Source organism: Schistocerca piceifrons, chromosome 2, assembly GCF_021461385.2.
Source record: "Schistocerca piceifrons isolate TAMUIC-IGC-003096 chromosome 2, iqSchPice1.1, whole genome shotgun sequence".
Classification (NCBI taxonomy): Eukaryota; Metazoa; Arthropoda; class Insecta; order Orthoptera; family Acrididae; genus Schistocerca; species Schistocerca piceifrons.
The window spans coordinates 645,014,677-645,028,157 of record NC_060139.1 but is presented as its reverse complement, the minus strand read 5'-3'; positions in this window follow the sequence as shown (position 1 = coordinate 645,028,157).

The following is a 13,481-nucleotide window of genomic DNA, read 5'->3' as shown; positions in this document are numbered from 1 at the left end:
CTGGTAAAACAGAAAAAAAACTTGTGTCTTTATCATTTTTATATTTTATCATAACTCATTTTGTACAATATACTCTCAATTAAAAGTAAATACAAGAACAAAACAGAAACCTGTGATTTAAAAACACACCTACAAGTAGAATACGAGTGCTATTGCTACATGAATGTGTACGTAAAACAATGCAATGAAAAATATCTCGTGCTACAGTATTACGAGATGGAAAATGTTATAGAAGGAAAAAAATCCAGAAAAATAATGGGAGAAAACTGGAGCGGCGTATTTCTGATCTCTTTGTTTCTTATTTACTGCCAACTAACTGCGTTACAAACTTAAAAGTATTTACACTGCCTGACAAAAGAAGTCAAGCACCCAGAAGACAAGGTCGGATGTCAATGTAACTTGTGTACACGTGCACACCGAAGGCGAGTATGTAAATGGTTATAGCTACAATTCTCCTTCACAGGTATAATGGTCACCGAATTGCGTTAGTGTTGTTTGTATTAACTGCTGTCAATAGGACTGATACCCTTGAAAGGTGTACATATTAGGAGAAATTGTTCTGAAAGATGTATATATTACGAGATATGTTAATTTATTCGGTAGATTTCACAGTTTATTTGGAATGTTTACCTCTTTGAACTTCTTTGCATGACGACACAGGTACTATACGTTTTCTTTCGCTACCAGAGGTTGTAGTACGGTGGCTACTTGGAAAGTGAGGTCCGATCAAGCACGAAATGGAAACTTACTGTGAAAATCCAAAGGAGGTTTGCACGATTGTGTTGGGCAGTGATTCTAGTATGCCTTCGGTCACGTCACGTCGCTCTTTTTAGGTCTGAGTGCACAGTGAACACGTAAAGATACCTAGAAAGTACTCCCGCCATGTATGGGTGCCCGCCGTGAGAGCTCGCCTGATTACATGCAGCCCACATAACGTAACTGACATGCATTTCGTTCTTCATGACAATCCTCGGCAGCACACTGCGAGAGAAATAAAGATAATCCTGTACAGTCTTTGATTAGAAGTCTTTGGTTGTCCACCATACAGCCTGGATGTGGCTACCTCTGATTTTCATTTCTGCTGCCATTAACCGCAGGCTATGAAGACAACATTTTGGCGTAGACAATGAGTTGCAGAGCAGCGAAGTTAACTGGCAGAAAGCACGGACGCCTGCCTTCTACTAGAGCTTGTTGGAAAGGTGGAACAACAGATGTCTAAGTCGGACCGGCGAGTAAGTAGAGAAGTAATTGGAAGGTGTTGCTAACTGTTGCGTATATAACATTTTTGTATTTCAAAGTGGTTTCCATTTCACCACCAATCGGACCTTACTTTTCGAATAGCCGTAGTATTATTGACTGGAGATCGGGCGTGCGAAAGAGTCGAAAGCAGTTATCAGCCAGGGAGGGAGGGAGAGCGCTATCTCAGAGCAAAGTGAGACGCTCTGATGGTGAACATGCCACACGGGCATTTGTATTTGTTATGTTCAATGATGCGTAGTTGAAGGTAGAGGATGATTTCATATGATTCTATAGAGAGACGGCTCATTCGGAAGAAGATAACAGCATTGAGTTTATTTTGCTAGAAGGGCCAGTTTAGTAATTACTGAAAACGCTGTGTATGTAAGGATAATTGATCATTTTACATCACACAATTTGCTATTAAATGTACAGCTCGGTTTTCTCTTTAACGTACTGTATGAGTTAAACAAAAGGTTTCGAACGCTAGGTGTATTTTTTATTTAACTAAGGCATTTTATTGTGTTGACCACAAAATATTGCTCCAGAAGTTGGACCATTACCGGAATATGGGGAGTAGCTCACAATTGCTTCACCTCTTACTTTAGCAACAGACAGCAAAAGGTCACTATTCAAAATGTTGAGAATGGCTGTAATGTGGGGTCTCAATGGCATACGCTCAAGTGGGGGGTGCCCCAGGGATCAGTGTTGGGGCCACTCTTGTTCCTTATTTATATAAATGATATGCCCTCTAATATTATGGGTAAATCTAAATATTTATGTTTGCTGATAACACTAGCTTGGTAGTAAAGGATGTTGCGTGCAATGATGGGTCAGTTTCAAATAGTGCAGCTCATGACCTAAGTTCATGGCTTGTAGAAAATAAAGCTAAATCATACTAAATCTCAGTTTTTACAGTAGCTAACACACAATTCAACAAAACCTGGCGTTTCAATTTCGTAGAATGTGCATATGATGAGTGGAACTGAACAGTTCAGATTTATACGTGTCAAGATAGATAGTAAACTGTCGTCGAAAGCTCACGTTTAGGATCTTGTTCAAAGACTTAATGCTGCCATTTGTACTATTCAAACAGTATCTGAAGTGAGTGATCATTCGACACGAAAATTAGTCTACTTTGCTTGTTTTCTTTCGCTTATGCTATATGGTATTATATTTTGGGGTAACTCTTCCCATTCTAAAAGGATATTTTTGGCTCAGAAACGTGCGGTTCGGGTGTAAGTGGTGTTAAGTTCACGAACCTCTTGTATTTTGACAGTGGCCTCTCAATGTATATATTCCTTACTATCATTTCTTGTTAACAGTATTAGCTTATTCCCAAGAATAAGACTCTTTCAATCAGTTAATACTAGGCAGACATCAAACCTGCATTTGCATCGAACTTCCTGTACTCTTGTGCAGAAAGTTGTGCAGTGTACTGCTGCATCCATTTTAAATAAGCTACCACTCCAATTCAAAACTCTTAGCTGTAATCCACACGGTTGCAAATCGAAACTGAAGAGTTTCCTCAGGGCTCACACCTTCTATTCTGTCGAGGAGTTCCTTGAAAAATTAAGCTAATTCATATTGAATTGTTGACTGCGTTTAGTTAAAATTATGGATTGACCTTTTTCGGGTTCATAAACTGTTGTGGCGTAACAAGCTAGTTACGCCACACTGAGAAGGGAGCCGAAAGGCACGCGTACACACACGCCGACTGGCGTCAAGTCTGGAACAGGATACGTTATGACTGCTATCAAGAAAATACGTAGCTTTGGAATATACTTAACTTTATTCTTTGTTGATTTACAACGTTATTCTTGAGACATTTATACGATAACTCTCAAACTAGGTAAGGCTAATGGCGCCTTGCTAGGTCGTAGCCATGGACTTAGCAGAAGGCTATTCTAACTGTCTCTCGGCAATTGAGAGGAAGGGCTTCGTCCGTATTGTCGCTAGCAATGTCGTCCGTACAACTGGGGCGAGTGCTCTATCGTATCTCGAGACCTGCCTTGTGGTGGCGCTCGGTCTGCGATCACACAGTGGCGACACGCGGGCCCTACATGTACTAAATGGACCTAGAGGTGTACATGTCCCGCTTTTAACCCACCCATGCTTGCCCGGTGGCCAGGCGGGCAGGCCGCCGCTCGTTGTCAACAGAACGGGCAGGCTGCTTCACTCCCAGCCAAGCCAAGCAGAACCCAACCCGGGCAGGCTGCGGGAAACTTGCTTGGCTGCCCATATTACTGCTGAGCTGCGCTACGCAGCCGTTTAGTCTGCGCGCGTCATTGTCGTATTATGAACGTTAATCAAAAGTTTTTATTTTACCTGAGCACCAAAAGACAAACTCCAACATTATATATATATGTATTAATTTCAGGTAAAAAAATATTGGTTTTATTTGTATATTCTTCCTTTACGCGTATATTTCGGGCTTCTTATCTATATAAATAAAAATTAATTGCCAAATGTGTTGATAAGCATAAAACTCGAGAACGCCTGGACCAGTTCGGCTAAATTTTTTTTGCTGTGTTCGTAATTCTCAGGACAAGGTTTTTATAAAATAAAATTTTTCGAAAATCGACCGAAAAATTGGAAAATTTGACAAAAACTGAAAGTGCGTTTTCATTGTGTCCGTGTGTTTGTATTGCATACAATCTTGATGAAATTTTGCACACTATATCTTGAAACCAAGAGGAAGGTCACAGTCTACATAAAATTTCATATGGTGCATGGCAGAGGTTCCTTTACATAACGGAACTCGACAAATTGTACGCATTTATTCCGATCTTGATGAAATTTGACACACTTGATATTCAAAGCAGGATGAAGGGCGCTGCCTGCTTAAAATTCTGAATGGTGCATGGCGGAGGGTACTTTACGTACACACTTCTACACCAACCTACAATTTTATTCCGATCTTGAAGAAATTTTGCACACTTGACCATCAAGAGGAACATCACTGTCTACATAACATTTCGGACAGTACATTGAAGAGAGTACCTTACAAAAGATTTTGACATCGTTTGCGGGTTACCATGAAAGTTCACTATGTACGCATGTTTCCATGGAGAAGGTTTTTGAATATTTACATGTGCATGTATATGTATATATATATATATATATATATATATATATATATATATATATATATGCATATATGTTTATGTATATATATGTATATGTATATATGTATATGTTTATGTATATATATGTATATGTATATATGTATATGTATATATATATATGTGTATATATGTATGTATATGTATATATATATATATGTATTTGTCTATGAGTATATATATATATACTCATAGACAAATACATATATATACATATACATACATATATACATATATATATACATACATTTCTTTTAAACGAAATGTCTATGATCTTTTTGAAATTTGAGAGCTGTCTGACACATTCACAGTCATCGTGTTGGACAATTCGCGCACAGCAAATGTCGTTTAACAGTTGCAAACCATTTTTGGTTGAGTGAACGTGGTATATTGGCTGCAAAAATCTTGATGTTAACGAAATGAATTTTCAGATTCAAAATATGACACCTTTGTACTAAAGAAGTGAACCTCCACCCCCCAAAAAGAAGATTGGTCACCTCCCCAGAAGAATAAATTATCTACGCCCCTATTAACCACTGTACTGCAATGAGAACCAAATTAAGATTTTGGAAGTCTAGATTCTTTAACTTTAGTATGTTTCAGCCAAGTATGACACCAATTATATAAATATTTAACTACGTTTCCAGGATGTATTTTACTGGTTCTGTGAATTCATTCGAAGTTGGAAAAATCATTCTAAATTGCCAAAATGCATTTTACCAAAATCGAAGGACTTGTTTCGTATCCAGTTCGTCTAAAAACTATAGTACTGGGAATACAATGGCGACCCCGAGCCATTTTTCGCGGCTCCTACGTTTGCGTCATGAGAGTCCACACTTGTAGTCTAGGTCTGCATCATGAGGGACCATATTTCGGACCATCATGATGCAGACTAAGACGACGAGTGTTTACTTGCATGATGCAAATCTAAACGACGACTCTAGACCCTCATAACACAGACCTAAACGACGAGTCTGAATCCTCATGACGCAGATATAGACGCTGTGGAGAGTGGCTCAGAGTTTCCATTATATTCCTACTACAATACACTCATGGAAAAAGACGCTCTTCATTTTAGGAGTATTTGTAGTGTCTAGGTCTTCAGCATCTTGACTCTGCATGTGGGATTCCCCTTAATATAGAAATACAAGAATAAAATTACATTTTGCAATGTGTGTGGAACTCAACAAAATAAATTGTAATTTAAACTCATAATGTGTATTGCCTTACTCCACAAATGAATATTTTATTTTGCAGAACACTTTTCAACATAAAATCTTTACAAATTTTCCTTCAGTTCCCCTGAAAGTATTATTTAGGCCAAACCAGATACTCCTAAAAATATTTGGCTACTTTTGCAAACCCAAGTAACAGATAATGGTTTACAAACAATAATTAATGTCACTTGGAAGGACTGAAATCAAAAAGTTTAGTTTAAAATAAAAATGAACTGTATGCATTACAAAATTTCTATCTCAGAAATTGACGCCCAGAAAGCACAAGAAAGGAATCTGCACTCTTAATTAGTAAATTTGCGCTCAAACTCATAGTTTCCCGTTCAATGTTCTACTGTATTTTCAATGTGTCTGCTGATTAGTGTTTGAATTAATTATGACGAGATCGTTGAGTCTGTCTGCATTAAGACGTGATCGTTTTTCGCTAATTAGGTTTCCAGCGCAACTAAAAATTCTCTCACTAGACGCACTAGTGGCTGGTATATTTAATATTTTTCTTGCCACACACGCAAGTCGAGGAAGTCGTTGGGAGTTATTTTTCCACCACTGTAGAATATCTCCCTCGTTCACACAGTGTTCTTGCAAGTATCTGCTGACTTCATCATGTAGGAGAGGAGGCTCTTCTGCCCAGTCCACAAATTTCGCCATTTTGTACGGCCCTGGATTTGTTTCTTGGTTGCTGTGATTGGGCACTTGTACTGAAACTGTACAGGTTCCAATTAATATTTTCAGAATAATGTGAAGATCGTACTACACATAGTTGAAATTATAATAGGTTTTAGATGATGCTATCATTTATCGCCCTGTAAAGTCACCAGAAGATCAAAACTAACTGCAGGACGATTTAAATAAGGTATATATTTTTGGTGTGAAAATTAGCAGTTGGCAATAAATAATGACAAGAGCGAGGTTATCCCTGTGTGTACTAAACTAAGTCCGTTAAACTTCGTTTACAAGATCAACCAGTCAAACCTAAAGGCTGCAGATTCTACTTAATACCTCTGATTACAATTACGACCTACTTAAATAGGAATGGACACACAGAAAATGCTGTAGGCGTTTTAATGACAAAACACTCTTTTGGAGCGTTGCTACGAAGTTGGAGAGCCTTACTATTGACGGAAGAGGTCGAAAGAGTCTAAATAAGGGCAGCTGGTTTGGTATTATCGTAAAACAGGGGAAAGTGTGTCGCGGAAATTACACAAGAGTTCGGGTGGTAATCATTTCAACAATGGCGTTTTTTGACGTGGCGCGATCTATATATGAAATTTCGATCACCAACTTACACCTCCGAATTCGAAGAGATATTGTTGAGTCCCATATACATTGGAAGAAATGATCATCAGAATAAAATACAAAAAAGCAGCGCTCAGACGGAGAGCTGTAGGTGTTCTATCCCGCGCGAAATTCGAGAAAAGGAGACAAATAAGTTGAAAGTGGTTCGATGAACCCTCAACTAAGCACTTGCGTGTGTCTTACAGAGTAACCATGTACATGTAGATGAAGAATATATGCATTATCTTAGGAGCTTACCTTCAGCACACATCTGTCGTGCTGCTTGGTAAACTTCAATTTTTTCATCCTTGGTTAACTTTCTTAATGTGCGGTAGTTAGCCACCATAAACGTTGCAATTTTATGCAACATACTAACGCACATTTTCTGTTCTAGGAAGGCATCAGCGGCTTGTTTCAAAGGTTTCATGTCCTGAAAATACATTTTCTCAACATACATATTTCACAAGTGGTTCTATAATATTCAGATGGAATAAAATTACAAACCTCTTCATCGTTATCCCGTACGGTACAGTGAGTTTTTAAGGCATAAAACCACGGTAGAACTAAATGTAGGGTTGGATCCTTGTCACTCTCTAGATCAACTGTGGCTTCTTTAAACGGCTTAAGAAATTCTATAAGCTGGCCAGTTACATTGTCGTCATAACCCAGCATCTTATCAGAGGCACCTTCATTATGTAAAACAGCCTTCACTGAATCAATCTGAGAAGGGACTGATACAAGCATGTCAAAATAACTATTCCAACGAGTTGAAACCCACTGCTTTAAAGATGAGTTCAGTCTCACACAGAGACCTCTTCTCTTGAAGTACGAAACCGTAGCCCGCACTGTATTAAGAATGGCTAATATATTTGGAACATTTTCTTTCAAAAACTGTTCGCTCAGAACATGTTTCAAGACTGTGTTTATACTATGAGCCATGCATGGAAGACGCTGATATACTTCGAGAGCTTTGACAATGTTAGTGCCCTGGTCTGTGACAAACGTAATTTTGGCAATGTCTTCACGAGAAACACCCATAGTTTCTAAGCCATCTTCCAACTCGTTTCGAATATTCGAGCCAGTTTTTGGGCAGTCAGGAAACGCAGAGCACATTAGTACATATTTATTCAAACGCCAGTCTGAATTTATGTAATGCATTGTCACGGACATGTAATGCACCCCTTTGTAATTGTCTGTCCATAGATCAATTGTACTGGCACATATACCAGAACGAATCGCATGCACTATATCTGGGAGCATTTTGCTGCGCACTTTATCAGCTAAGGTTTGAACTTTCCTAGCTACTGTCACTCGGGAAGGCATAACATTTTTAATATCAAAGGAGCCATATTTTTTACCTATGTCGATCAGTGTCTGCCCTAAATTAAGAAATCCTTCTCCCTCTATACTGCTAAATGGTCTCAGGTCCTTAGCACACATTTCGACGCACTTTTCGGCCACTAAATCTTTGTCCTCTTTCAAGATATTTAAGGAGTGAGGGAACTGCTTGTCAAATTTGCACACATGTCGTAACATACTCGAGGTTCCCGAATAAGTACTTAAGAGCTTTTTACATAGTTTGCATTGAGACACACCTACTGATTTATTTGAAGCGGCCTCATAAACACACGAAAACGTTTCCCATGCGGCACTTGTGCTCTGTTTCGTTACCAGCATGTATTCGCCAGTTGTCAATTTTTTTTCAATCTCACTAAAGTTCGACCTATTCATTGTGCTGCCTCCACCGTTGCGATAAATGAACTGCAGGCTAACTACCTGGCTACTGTAGTCACGGTAGCTTGACAGCGCAACCTGTTGTCAGGCGCAGCAAGCTGAGCGGGTCCCGTGAAGCTTGGCAGGCTTGCGAGAACCCAGGTAGCCCGGGCTTGCGGGAGCCCGTATCGCCCGCATTGCCCACTATGCCTCAGTACACGCGCACTCTTGTGTTTACATCGCGGCAGGCTGACCTGCATGAATGGTTGCAGAGGTGCTAGGGGCAAGCAGGCTGCAAGGGGAATTTGTACACCTCTGAATGGACCGCGGCCGATTTAAGCTACTACCTAGCAAGTGTGGTGTCTGGCGGTGACACCACATAAACATTTTATTTTTATCTGTTATTGCTTTGACGTTGTTATTTCTTGTACTGACACGTTCCATGACCTTGGAGATTTGCTCCTTAATTTGGTCCTACGGAACTTGACGTGTAAATAAATAAATAAAAATAAAGATTAGCAATTTTACAGGCGCTGATAACCACGCTGTTGAGCGCTCCTCAGATAAAATCACCATAATCGTAATCACTACAAAATTTTCGTCTCTCTTGGCTACCTAAAGAATTTCCTTCATCTCATCATATATTTTTTCAAACTCTTCGCCATCTTCGGAGATAAGTGGCGTTTACATTGTGTTGCTGTATTGAGTGTTGGCTAGAACAATGCATTCACTATGTTGATTATAGAAGCATACTTGTATTCTTATTATTTTACTCATTATGAAGCCTAATCCTGCTGCACCCTTGTTTCAGTTTTGATTATAACCCTGTACTCACCTGACCAAATTCCTATTCTTTCTGCCTCCGCATTTCACAAATTCATTCTGTATCAAATTTTTGTCTAGCAATTTCCCTTTTAAAATTCTCTGTCGTATGCACCCTATTAAGGAATCTGGCATTCAACCCTTCGAAACATACGAAACATAGCATGCCAGTTTTGTTTTACCTGATGAAGACATCCTCCTAAGTAGTCCTCCACCAAAGATCCGAATGGGGAACTGTTTTACATCGGGAATATTCTACACAAGAGGATGCCATCATCATTTAACCACACAGTAGAGCTTCATGCTCTGGGAAAAAGGAACGGCTGCAGTTTCCTCCTTCTTTCAGCTGTTTGCAGTAGTAGCACAGAAAACCCGTCGTGGTTAATGTTACAAGGTCAGATCAGTCAATAAACTAGATTGTTGCCACTGCAACTATTAAAAATACTGCTGTCTCTCTTCAGAAACCACACGTTTATCGAGCCTCTCAACAGATCTTCCTGCGTTGTGATTGCAACTACGGTACGGCAAATTGTGTCGTTGAGGAAAGCGAGCCATCCCACTTCGCCAATGACCATGGTTTAAAGCAAACTGAAAATAATCCGACCGTTTTCCAGAAACAGAAATCTACCGCGTCTTTTCCATCTCATGACATTTGTCCTCCATTCTTTCGTAGAAAGGACGCTTAGTGACCTACACCACCTCTGAGAAGTCATTTTCTATTGATACTATTGACGCCAGAGTAATGAGCAGAAGCTTGTCTAAATCGGTGGGTCGCTAGGGGCTGTTCGCTGTTATTAGCGGTTTGCGGGAACCGTGAGGTTCGGTATAGATGCTGTGATGTACTGTTACTATTTATCAGGTTTCGGTACGGACCGTAGTTTCGGAGGTTACCAAAATGAACACAAACGCCTATAGAAACATTTTAAATGATAGCATACTTCTCCTGCTTATTGAACGGTTTCGAATCAAGACAACAGGGAAGACGTAAAAGAAGAGTCATTATTTCCTGATGTGATGTGTACGTGAAACTTTAGATTACTTGTTTATACAGTGACGGATGACGTATAGATGTAACCTCTATCATTGAAGGGTCTCACCATAATGTTTTTTGCGAAACAAGGTTAATGATGCTTCTCTTCATTTGTTTAAGAAACATTTTAATTCAAATGCTGTAACCCGTAGCTTCATCATAAGTGCAGTCAAAGTTTAGACTGAAACGTAAATATATGAATCATTATCAGAATGTAGAACAAAGATAACACCAGACACGAAGTTCATTTTCCATCTGGAAAAATCTGTGCAAGCGCACCACATTGGTTTAAACTCTGCGCGTTGCGTTCGTGAATAATAGAACGAGCACGGCAAGAATCAGTGACGTGTGGAATTAGTAGAGTGAATAATTAAATTTTTGCAGCTACATGCCGTCAAACGCGTGCTGTCGGCAAAAAGCGCCGAGACTGATCCAAGAGCTGTGTGGGCGAGACTGTTACATTTGGCCCAGGGCCACGTAGCATCCCACGGAAACGTAAGCACTTCTATGGATTGGCGAAGCTATAAAATTTAAAAAGCGTGGTTTCCGTAAGTCGTTTTCGCTCAGGTGTGCTGTTATTGTTGTAACGCAAGAACAGTAATACCTCTTTGTACAATGCGAAATAGCGCAGTTACACCTAAGTTCTAAATGTACATTGTAAAACACTTTTAACTCATTAACTACATCATATGGTGTACTGTGACGAAATTATTTTATAAGAGTGATGTGAATCTGCGTGAAGTACCAACGAATCTTACCTTCCATTCCTACTCCCTTCTGACGTATGCGCCCTTACTTTAGCCAACACGAATTATCTCAGGCAAGGTGCCCTCTGTGCAACTCAGAACTTTGTGCAGACATCTTTCTGTCCTTGCACCTACTTTCTCAGCGCTCTCTGAAAACTCGATGAATCAAGATTCTACTATGTCATTTCACCTCTTATTCCCAAAATACTACCCACGCATCACAGAATCCTGACTCTTGTCCATACAATTACCAGCCATGAATGATGCTTTCAAACAATTCTCTATTACATTTTACGAGTCCCATGGGCTGTACACACATGTAACGATCCAAGCAGGCGCATCTCTGAGTTCTTTCTGTGTCTGCTGTCATGATAACTTTATAACGACTTCAAACTCGAGTGTGATATTATAGAATTGAAGGCACTAGCATATTTTACTCTAGTTCCTTTACATATCACTCCATTCCCGGTAGCTGTCTTGGAAAGTCACTTCAAAAGACCAGAGGAAGCTAAAGACATATGGAGAATGTTCTTCAGTCCGAAGATTAGTTTGGTGCAGCTCTCTATGCTTGACTACACGGGTGCAAGCCTCTTCATCTCTATGTAACTGCAACCCTCAATCACTCGAACCAGCTTACTGTAGTCAAGATTTCCACTACAATTTCGACTTTTCATGCATCCTTCCAACACCAAATGAGTGGTTCCTTTAATAAGGGATATCAAACTATCCCTTATCTTAGTGTATATCTTAGTGTAGTCTTGTCACTGCCTTTCGATTTAGCTCTTCATTGGTTATTCGATCCGATCATGTAATCTTCAGCATTCTTGCGTTACATCACACTTAGTAAGCTTTTGTTCTTCTTTTGGATGTACTGCTTGTCCTCTTCCATATAAGGTGACACTCCGAATAGAATCTTCACAAAAGTCTTCCCGACACTTATGTACGTTTTCGCTTTACATTCGAAGATGTCTCCCGCGGTCGGGACGAAACGTCAAGAAACTGTTTTATAGGATATCTCCATTACAACCGCTCGGCCCGAAACTCTTAACTGGAATTTTTTTCATGTCTGTTGTTTCGAGTTGCTGCTCAATTTCCAACCAATATTTATTCAGTAGCTGTTATTTAGAATTTGCTGGAATATAGAACAAGGCCTTATTTTCATGTTGAACTTGGAGTGAAAAGGGCCTCATTGTGTGAGAGTGAGAGAAATCTTTTGTATCCCTCCTGGAAGGCGACGCGTGGGTCTGCTCCTGAAATCTGTAACATAGGCCGAATGTAGGAAGCGAGTAGGAGCAGGTGAGGTAAAACTTTCGGTACTGCAAATAGAGTAAAAGTGGTTTTACTATAGTCCAAAACTAAGTACACAACTGAATATGTAACTTGGTACATATGAGCTCGTAGGTGCGACGTCTTAGACCCCCGTAACTAATACGGAGTCTCTATAGCAAGCTAAGCTGAGGCGATGTTTCCCGGCCGTCTGCACTTGATGAAATGGGCAGGAAGTAGAGCGGCGCTCATTGAGCTCCACAGCGTTTTGCAAAGCTAATTTTCCTTTTTCTTCCCACTATGTCTGCTAATTCTTCGAACACCTGAGGTTGATTTCAGATCTCAGAGTCCAGCTTACTTCAGTTATTAACTTTCTAAACTTAACATTTGTGATGTCGTGGAAGGATATTCTAATGTTTGAACACGAATGTAATAAATGTGCACAATGAGTATCTGCTAATACGTTTTGCAGTAATTTAGTGGCAAGTACCTTGTACGTAGTACAAGCACATAAACTGCCGAAAAATATGCATCACTCTCCGGGTCTGTGTTCACGGACACGAGGGTATTATTTGTGCCTACTGAGGTGTTTCAATGCTAGTGATTCATTTGTCACACTTATAGGCGATCAGGTGGTACTCTGAACGCGCCTGTGCACCCGATATTTTGACACTCCATTTTTTATCTGCGGTGAGGCTTGAGGTGAACTAAATTGTAGGATACAACTATGGCTCACCGGCGAGTACTTACTGCTGTTGTACAACTTCAGACATTTTAAAAGGATCACATAACGGGCCTGTGGAAACCTGGATGGAAATATTGACGGGTTGATGCACATGTTAGGCACAATGAGTCGGCCGTGTATCCCTTCTTTCGGCAGTGGTCTGTGGAACAATCCCGTATACGTAGACACGGTGCTCTGCCGTCTTCAATGGTGTCTAGGTTCTGTCTGTGAGTAAGTGATGGACGCACACGTGGTATGGCGTAGATCCAGTGAGCAGACTATACCGGAGTGTTTTACCTCATGGCACAC